The sequence below is a fragment of the Coloeus monedula genome (genome assembly GCF_965178545.1).
Source record: "Coloeus monedula genome assembly, chromosome: 12".
NCBI lineage: Eukaryota > Metazoa > Chordata > Aves > Passeriformes > Corvidae > Coloeus > Coloeus monedula.
In genome coordinates, this window is record NC_138792.1 from 1,152,887 (window position 1) to 1,162,768 (window position 9,882).

Below are 9,882 nucleotides of genomic sequence, written 5' to 3' on the forward strand. Positions count from 1 at the left end.
CCAGGGGCAGCCACAGCTGCTCTGGGCACCCTGTGCCAGCGTTTTACCACTCTCATCATAAAAACCTTCTCTTTTTTTGCCTGATTTAAACAGATCCAGCGGGGTTTGGAGCAATTCCGGGCTCAGCTTTGGCATCTCCCCTCCCAGCAGTGCCTTGAAGAAGCCGCGGAGCCTCCCTGGAGCCACTTTCTGGGATTCGCTTTTGCTCGCACCGTCCAGACCTTCCTGCTGCTGCCTCTCTGCTTCCTCCTCGTCAGCCACCCTCCTCCTCCTCCTCCTCCTCCTCCTCCTCCCGTTGTCCTGGCAACCAGAGGCCAGGACGCCTCTGCCCCGGGTGACAGCCCTGCAACAAAGGCGGCTTTGAGAGCGCCGGCGGGCCGGGGGCGTCCGCAGCGCCCCTCAATGCGGGCCGGCGAGTGCTGGGGGTGGCCCCGAGCCCCGGGGCATCCCCGGAGCCTCGGCGGGTCCGGCCGTCCCCCCTCCGTGTCCCTCAGGTCAGGGGACAGGGTTCACGGGCTCCTCTGGGCGATGGGGCGAGGGTGGCTGAAGGAGGGGGCACGGGCTCATTCTTGTCACTGTGGCGAGGTGGAGCCCGGGTCAGGCGTGCCCCCACCCCCTCACACAGCCTGGTGGGTCCCCAAGTGTCACTCATCGTGAAGGAAGTTGTCCATCAAAGCCGGGGTGGGGGCTGTGGGAATACCTGCGGGCAGGCCGGGACAGAGGGAGCAGCTTGGGAAGCAAACTTTCCCTTTTCCCTCTTCTCCCAAAGGAAGCTGCGCTTTCCCAGACCCACGAGGCCAAAGGAATTCACTGGTGCAAATCTAGAAACGATTTCCCTGCAGCAAGACTCGGCATTTGCTTGGGTAAAGCACGAGGCTGGGCAGTTGCTCGAGGGAAGGATCTGATCTGCAGGGAAGGCTGGAGCTGCTCCTGCCGAGACCTGCGGCACTGGCGGGTTAATGGCTGGGCTGGACCATGCACAGGTCTTTTCCAAGCTCAGTGATCCCGCGATTCCCTAACTCTACCTCCAGCTTCCGGAGGTGTCAGGCACACAGCGCGTTGTTTTGGAGGCAGCCAGACCTGAGGCAACCAGGCTTTCCCAAAAATACGAGGCAAGGAAGAAGAAACCCTCCTGAAACACAGACAGACCCCACGGGACGCCTGTGCCTGGGCAGGTGGGGCCAGGAATGCACAGCACCGGGCTGTCCCCTCCCTGTCCCCTCCCTGTCCCCTCTGCTCTGCGGGCACAGAGACCAGCTGAGGGCCCACATTTTTCACAGAATCATGGAATTATTTGGGTTCAAAGAGACCTTAAAATCATCCCATCTCACCCCTGCCCTGGGCAGGGACACCTTCCACTGTCCCAGGCTGCTCCCAGCCCCAATGTCCAGCCTGGCCTTGGGCACTGCCAGGGATCCAGGGGCAGCCACAGCTGCTCTGGGCACCCTGTGCCAGGGCCTGCCCACCCTCCCAGGGAGGAATTCTTTCCCAATATCCCATATAAATCTTCCCTTCCTCATCTTAAAGCCATTTCCCCTGGTCCTGTCACTCCATGCCCTTGTAAAATGTCCCTCTTTGCCACCGAGGGGGGTGGGTGGGGCTGTGCCACGTCTCCTCTTGGGGACATCGCCCCCCTGGCACGAGGAGAACCTGCAGGTGACATCCTGAGACCAGGCAGCCTCTCGGTCCCAGGATTTAGTTTCCCTAAAGCCTGGGAACTGCCCGTTTAAACTTTCCTTGTTTCCCTCCTCGTCTCTCGCGTTTCCCAGTGAAGGAGCTGCCCCCGGACAGAGCAGAGCAGAGCTCTCAGTCCTGTCCCCAGGCTGGCAGCCCGGGCCAGGCACCCGAGAGGCACCGGCTGCTGCTGGGGCTGCAGTTTTAGGGCACCCAGGGAGGACGGGACCCCAAATCCCCCTCCAGCAGGGGACAGGGAGCATCCTCTGGGTCCACACCCTTTCCAGCCCGCTGCTTAGAAACACCGAGGGGCATCCTGCGTGTCCCGCTGCTGCGGGGCAGCTCAGCCTCCCCAGCGGTCCCTTCCAGCCCCTGTCCGAGCCAACCCTCCTCCCCCTGCAGCCCCGACCTCCCACCGCTCCCAGCAGTGGCCGGGGGCAAAAGCCAGTGACTTCTGTGGCCTCTGCGGGGACATCGCCCGGGGCTGGGGTCTCGTGGGATGCTCGGGGGGCTCTGGAAGCTCCTCTCGTCCCACCGCCCCCCTGCCCTGCCCTGCCCTGCCCTGCCCTGCCCGGGGCCGCTCCGCGCTCCTCGCGTGCTCCGGGAGCGCTTCCCGGGGCGGCTCTTTCTGGGAAGCCGCGGCTGGGACAGAGGAAGGAGCCGCGGTGGCTGCAGGCAGGGAGGGCTCCCCGTACCCACCCTGCTGCTCCTTCCTGCCCTCCTAAGCGCCGCTTTCCTGCAGCCGGGCCCAAGCTCTTCTTGGCCCCCGCGGTGCCTAAAAATAACTCCCGTGCGCAGGTCTGGGGAAGAGCTTCTGGGCTGGAGCGCGGCCCTAGAAGGAGCATGAAGTAAAGGAGAGGCCGTCGGTGCCCCTGGACGAGTGACCCGGGGGGGTGCTGGGGCTGTGCCAGCCCCTGAGGACGAACGTGACCGCCCCGCGCAGGGATGGAGCCGTGCCGGGGTCTGGGGATCCCATCTGCATCCGGAGGTGATCCCACCCAGCTGCTCGGGGCTCAGCCCCACACAGATCCCAGCTGGGCACAGCACGGGGGCGTCTCCGGGCTGGTAGAGCGATGGAGATTCACAGCTGGAAAATTCCTGGAGTCCCCTGTGGGACACCCTGGGCACTCCCGGGTCTCAGCCCTGCCTTCGGGATCCGCCTGGGTGCCTGGAGAGGGGTGGGGAGCGGGTCCAGCCGCACATCCACTGCCAGTCTAACGGTGATGAGCTTTTGGGGATGCGCTCTGTGCCGGCTCCCAGCCCAGGGTGCCGTGAGGGGCCGGGCACCACCAGCCCAGAGGTGCCACCTTTCCCCTCCATCGCTGCCTCTGTCCTCCCCCTCCCTCTGTGTCCCGGGAGTCTCCTGCCTTCCAGGAAATGGGATATTTAACGGTGTTAATGAGCCGCTCTGGCACAGCTTTCAACAAAAGGCTCTTCCCCGGGCTGCGGGATGGGAGCGGATGGGTTCAGGGGAGGGGAAGGCGAGGGGGCACGGCTGGGCTGCTGAACCTCCTTCCTAGGCATCCATCAGCTGTCAGGGCACCGCAGAGGCTCCGAGCCTGAGTTCCCCGGGGACAGCGCAGCTCTGGAGTGGGGAGGGACAGGGCTGAGACCCCCTGGCACTGCCAGGCTGGGTGGGGGACAGGAGAAGCAGTTTCTGGGCGCCGGCTGGGTCTGTTCACTGCACGGCACGGCCAGCATCCTGAGGGAACGGGCTGCCAGCAGGGAGGGTTGGACCCACAGAATCCCAGAGTGGTTTGGGTTGGAAGGGACTCTAAAGCCCATCCAGTGCCACCCCTGCCAAGGGCAGGGACACCTCCCACTGTGCCAGGCTGCTCCAAGCTCCGTCCAGCCCGGCCTTGGGCACTGCCAGGGATCCAGGGGCAGCCCCAGCTGCTCTGGGCACCCTGTGCCAGGGCCTGCCCACGCTCCCAGCCAGGAATTCCTTCCCAATATCCCACTTAACCCTGCCCTCTGGCAGTGGGATCCATCCCTTCCAGGGGTACCGTGCCCCTCTGCAGGCAGGGGTGCCCCAGGTGGGTGTCACATCCCGTGTCCTGCCCCTCGGGCTCCTGACGCAGCCCCAACCTTTATATAGCCCCAGCTTCCTGTTTGTGGGGTGTGCGGGGGCTTCTCGCTCCCTCGCTCGCTCCGGTCCCTCGTGGCTGAGGGCAGCAGGAGGCAGTGTCCTGGGAAAAGTAAAACTTGAAAGCAAAGCTGGACTTTTCATTGTCAGGAGGCTTCTTTTTTTTTTTTTTTTTTTTTTTTTTTTTTTTTTTTTTGATGCGTTTCCTCTGGGTCGTTTCCTTTTCATTCGAATGCGGGATAAAAATATGCTTCCGCTGACATCAGCCCGCTGTCCCTTTTCGAAGGATCTGGTGCTGCTCTCCCTGAACACCCCAGGGCTTTGCATTCCTCTGACATCCATGAGAAACACGCCTGGAATGAGCAGCCAGGCCAGCTGGGGCAGCTGGGGGGGACTGGGAAGGACCAGCCGGGACATGGGACTTTTTGGGGAGTTGTCCATGGGGGTTTGTGATGCCGCTCTTGATGTGAGGGGAGCTCGGCTTCCTTTGCTCCCCCGCAGGTGAGGAAATGGGGAAATTCATCTCTTGTGCCCTCCCAAGCAGCAGCTTCCCATGGAAGGAGAGGATGAGACCCTGCCCTGCCCTACTGCCCTGGCACAGAGTGCCCAGGGGAGCTGTGGCTGCCCCTGGACCCCTGGCAGTGTCCAAGGCCAGGCTGGACATTGGGGCTGGGAGCACCCTGGGCTATGGAAGGTGTCCCTGTCCCTGGCAGGGGTGGGCTGGGATGAGCTTGAAGGTCCCTCTCAACCCAAACCAGTCCGGGATTGGATGAGACGGCTCCTCTAGGCATGAGCCTGAACTTAAGCCCAGGTCTAGGGTAGAACCAGGTGATTTTAAGGACCCTACCAACCCAAACCATTCCATAATTTTACAAACACAAGGGCTACTTGGAAAACCAAGGCTTTGCTGCGGCTCCACGAGAGAGGAACTGGAGCTGCCCCTCGGTGGGGATGGGGCGAGGCTGGAGCTCTTCTCCCTCGGTCGCCACACGCACGCTGAGAGCTCCCAGGGCTGCTGCAGACCCAGATGTTTGTACAGCTGTGGCCTCACCCTGTTTGCTCTGTGCTGGGTGGCCCTGAACTCCCATGAAATATTTGGTGTGGGGGCGCAGGGTCCCTGCAGCCACGGCTGGGGCTGCGATGGGATGAGGGGAGCTGCTGGACGGAGCTGCTGGGAAAGGATTTCTCCCCAAGCTCTCTGAGTTTTCCCATCCTGATGGAAGCACTTGGGAAGAGAGAAGCTCCTCTGGAGCTGCTCTCCCCAAAGAGGAGAGAGCAGTTTTATTGTGCCAGCCAACTTCAGAGAGAGCTCCAGGAAGGAAAAGCTGTCCTAAGGAAAATGTGGCTGTGGAAAAACGGGACGTTTCAACCTCTTCCAAACACGTTTTCAATGAGGAGGGATCTGGAGGTGTGGAACAGCTCCAGTTCAAGGGACTTATCATTTTGGGATGGCAGTGGTTTATTTGGGAAGGTCCTGGCTGGGACAAGGACAGGGAGTCCCCAGGAACAGCCACAGGGAGCCCTTTTCCATGGCCAGACCACCAGTGAGATGCCCCCAGGCACTGCTCCACCTCTCCAGCTGGGCCATGCTCCTGGAAAAGGGGCATTTTCCCTGTTTTGTTTTATTTCATTTCACTCCCCAAGAAACCATCCCTTTGCTCACCTCCTCCGCCTCTCCCAAGGGCAAATCCCTCCTCCTGCTTCCCTCCTGGCTGTGTTCCCCCTCCACCCTTCCCACCCTGTCCATGTCCTCCCTGCCCCGGTGCCTTCAGGGGCTCCATCAAACCTCTGGGGCGGCTCTTCCTCTGTCCACGATGCTCCTGGAGAGTTCCCAGGTGCAGCCACATCCCAAAACACCGAGCTGGGACCTGTGTGGTTCTCAGGGGGAGTTCTGCATCCCAGATGGGATCCTGGCAGGAAGATCCGGAGTGCTGCTGCATTGCCAAAGGAATGCTCACCCCCAGGAATTTTGATGAGACCCGAGTTCTGTGGACAGAGACATTTTAGGGTGCAGAGAGCCCCGTGGTGGGACAGAGCGAGGGACAGGCCATGGGATGTGGCTGCAGGAGGCACAGGATGGTCCCAGTGCACCTTTTGCTCTCACGTTGCCCGTGCAGGGAATGAGGTGGCGCTGGGGGAATTTGAGGAGCAGGTTTGGGTTCAGGAATCCCCTGGGACAGGGACCTGGGATCTGGGGAAAGGAAAACCCACTCAGCCGGGCCGCAAACCCGCCCCAAGACAAGCCGGGACCAGGAGGGAGTGAGGAATGGGGCAATTGCTCCATCTTGTGTCACCGCCCGCGAGTGCAGCGAAGTGCCGGGAACGAGATGGGAGCTGGAATCACGGAATCGCAGGATATCCTGAGCTGGGAAGGACCCACAGGGATCATCCAGCCCAGCTCCTGGCCCTGCACAGAGCTCCCAACAACCCCACCCTGGTTATCCAAACGCTCCTGGAGCTCTGGCAGCCTCGGGGCCGTGCCCATTCCCTGGAGAGCCTGGGCAGTGCCCAGCACCCTCTGGGGGAAGAACCTTTCCTGCTATCCAACCTAAACTCCCCTGGCACAGCTTCTGCTGCGGGAATGACCGTCCCCATCAGGAGAGCTCCGTGTCCCACTCCTCCCCATTCCTCTGGAGTCCGCCTCCATCCTCCCTGTGGTTCCCATCGAAGGCAGCACTTGCTGCTCTGGATTTCTTTTTTCGCTCCTTCCTCCTGCCAGTGGGAAACAAAGTGGGAGAGGCAATTCTTGGGCACCAACTGCGCCGTCAGCCTCTGGCTCGGGCCTGGGAATGACCCTGACCAAGGAGCCTCCCTGGCTTGGCTTTAGGGCTGCACCGTAATGGGAAAGCAGAGGTGGAAAAAGGCGGAGAGATTCCAAGGGCTCTGCGGGAGAAGCGGAGCAGTTTGTGGGGTTATGGGTCACTCTGGTCCCACTCCAAACATAAAACCAACAATTAAAGCCATTTATGAGCAAAGTCACTTCCTGGTGATTTACAGCTCCTGACCCCAGAGCAGCTGGGCAGAGCACGGAGCAGAGGGATGGTGCTCCCTCCACCTCTCCTCCATCCTGCAGGATTTTAGTTTGGGAAAGGTGTTGCTGATCAGATCAGCCCCAAATCCCCATCACTCGCCTCACTGAGAGGAGACCTTCCTGCTGAAAGGCTGCAAGAGTAATTCAGTATTGTGGAGTCATGGAAGCTGGGGATCTTCTGGAAAACGTGACTGTTTTTTCAGTGTTTTTTGGATAATTTACAGAGGTCAGGGATGGGAAGGGGGCACCAAATATCATCCAGACCTTTTAGCTGAGGCACAGGATGATAATTCTCTCCGTTTCATGGATAAAACCCAGGTCTGGGGTTTGGAACATCTGCCCTCCATCCCAAATTTCCTACGTGATGCCACCCGTCCCCAAGCCCCAGCTGTGACCCGTGAGCTGACTTTGGTGGGGCTGCTCTGTGTCCCCTGGGCAGCTGGGCAGGGGTGGCCCTTCCCTGTCCCCCAGACCATTCGGGAGCTGGGAGTACCGGGGACTCGGGACAGAACCCGGAGGGGAGCGAAGCAGAAAGTTCCGAGCAGCCATCGGCACCTCAGGCACGTCCCCGGGCGGGCTCTGCTTTCCTTTCTTTCTGCGCAGCCAAGTGCAGACAGCGGCTGCTGTCCCCGGAACCCCGGCTGCCCCCGGGCCGTGTCACCCCGCAGTGACATCCCCCGCGGGAGAGGCAGCGGAGCAGAGCCCGGCCGTGTCACCGTGCCCGGCGCGGGGCCTGGGCTCATGCATCACTGTCCGGGCTGACACGGCTCTCATGGAGATAAATGGGGAGGCGGCCCCGGCAGCGCTCCGGAGTCACTTCCACTTAGGAGATGGCGGGAGGAGACGGGTCCCGGACAGGGCAGCAGGAGACAAATCGCCCCGCGGGGTCACGGCTGAGCTGCTGCTGGCAGGGACGTGTCCCAGCCCGTAACCCGGCTGTGCTGGCGGGGAAGGCGCTCGGAGTGGATCCAAGCAGCCCTGTGAGGATGAATCACAGGATCAGGGAATGGTTTGGGTTGGACGGGAGCTTAGGGAACATCGGATCCCAACGCGGGCATGGGCAGGGACACCTTCCACCAGCAGAGGTGACCCGCAGGATGTGACACAGCAGAGAGGAGAGGTCCAGGCTCTGCTCAGCTCCAGGAAAACCATCTGGATGTCTCATGGAGCTCTCACATACGGGAAGTGTCTAAAGTTTGAATGCATCGGGATGAAAATCACGGCAGAGCAGGGATGGGTGACAGCAGGTGGGAGCATCTGCAGGTGGATAATGCAGGGAAATATGTCCCAGCAAAACGGGTGTGTGTGGGGAAGGACACGTCAAGGCATCGAGGGAATGCGGCAAAGGAGGATGGGGCTTTAACTGAAAACAAAGTGCCAGGGGAATGTCCTGGCAGAGGGATGTGTCAGACCACGGAAGATTTCCCCAGAAAGCACTGGAATCCCATGGAGAGCCGATGAGGGGAACATGCTCTGGCATGCAGGACAGCCAGGAGCAGGGAGGAGGGAGGGAATGGGGACATTTCCAGGCTCAGCAGCCCCTGGTCGCCTCAGGGTTTCTGTCTGCGCAGCTTTATCGCTATTTCAGGTTGGAAAGACCAAACTCTTTCTTGTCTGGGCCGAGCTCAGAGATTCTGCACTTCACGGAGCGACTCCTGCGCTGCGGAGCCGCCTGTCCCCAAGGAGCTGGGCTCTGGAACACGGAGGAGAAGAGTCCAGCCTGGCAGGGGATCCCTGGGGAACAGGAGATGTCACTTCCCCTGCTCCTGGGGAGCGGAGCCATCCCTGGGCCCGAGCTGCGTTTGACACCTGCATTTCCATGTGCCTCCTTTGATTGCACTAATTGGCCGGAGAGCTGCAGGGAGACCCCGGCGCCAGGGTGGAAGGACGAGATGAAATGAGAGCGCAGAATAAATCATGAGCCAATTTCCAGCATTTTCTTGGCTGAGATGGAATGGCTAATCATTCTGATGGCAGAATTTGCATAATTACCCTGCCCACTGGCCCAGGCCGGGCTGAGCAGGGAGGAAATCAGGCTGCTGATTCCAAGGGAGATGCTTATGGAAGTGATTGAGGGAGTCGTGGGACTCGGAGCTGGGAACAGACGGGCTTGGTCATGGGGCTGGATCTGGGGCTCCCCCCTGCTCTGTGCAGATGGTGCTCCTCACGCAGAACCCCACACACGGCATTCCCAGGCAGCATTCCCACCTTTCATGCACAAGATTCTGTGAGTGATGCGTGAAACCAGAAGGAATTTGGGAAAAAGAAGTGAAGCAGAGGGAATCTGACAGTGCTGTGGTTCGTGGGGAGGTGCAGCAGGACCTTGGGAGTTCATTTCCTCCCACCCTGAGCACCCAAAGAAATCAAACCCAGAAATCCTGATGGACCCCACTTCCTCAGCTGCTCCAGCCTCCAGCTGCTCCCAGAAATGTCTAACTTGGAATTAGAAATGTCTAACTTGGAATTAGTGACATTTCACAGAGCAGCAGCATGGTTTGGGGGGGAGGGATCTTAAACCTCATCCAGCCCAGGCCCTGCCATGGACAGGGACACCTTCCACTGCTCCAGGTTGCTCCAAGCCCTGTCCAAGCTGACTCTGAATGTTTTCCTCTCTTGTCTCATGTCACGCTCTTATTCTTCTCTCCTTTTCTGCCAACCCATCATGGACCCGTCACATACAACATGTCAACTATCATGGGGCCATGGAAGATTCCTGGGGGAAGCACTGGAATCCCATGGAGAGCATTTTTGATGATTTAAGACACTTCCCCATCCCTGGAAGTGTTTGCAGGATTTCCTTACTGCAGGACAGCTCCCAGGAATGGATCTGCTGCAGCCCTGACATCCTGTGCAGCCCCGGGTTTCTCTGATCCTACTGAAACATGTGACAGAAATCCTTCCATTGCTTGGAAAAATAAAATCAGATCAGCAAAGCCAAAACCTTTTAGTGCCAAGGTGAGTTCCTGTGGCAGCAGCGGCTCCAGCCCCGCGTGCCCTGCGAGGTTCTGGATTGTAGAGCATACCTGTGTGGTGTTAACATCCTTCCCAAGCAGGACAATCCGTGTTTGCGTGTTTGCTTATCACTGGGAGG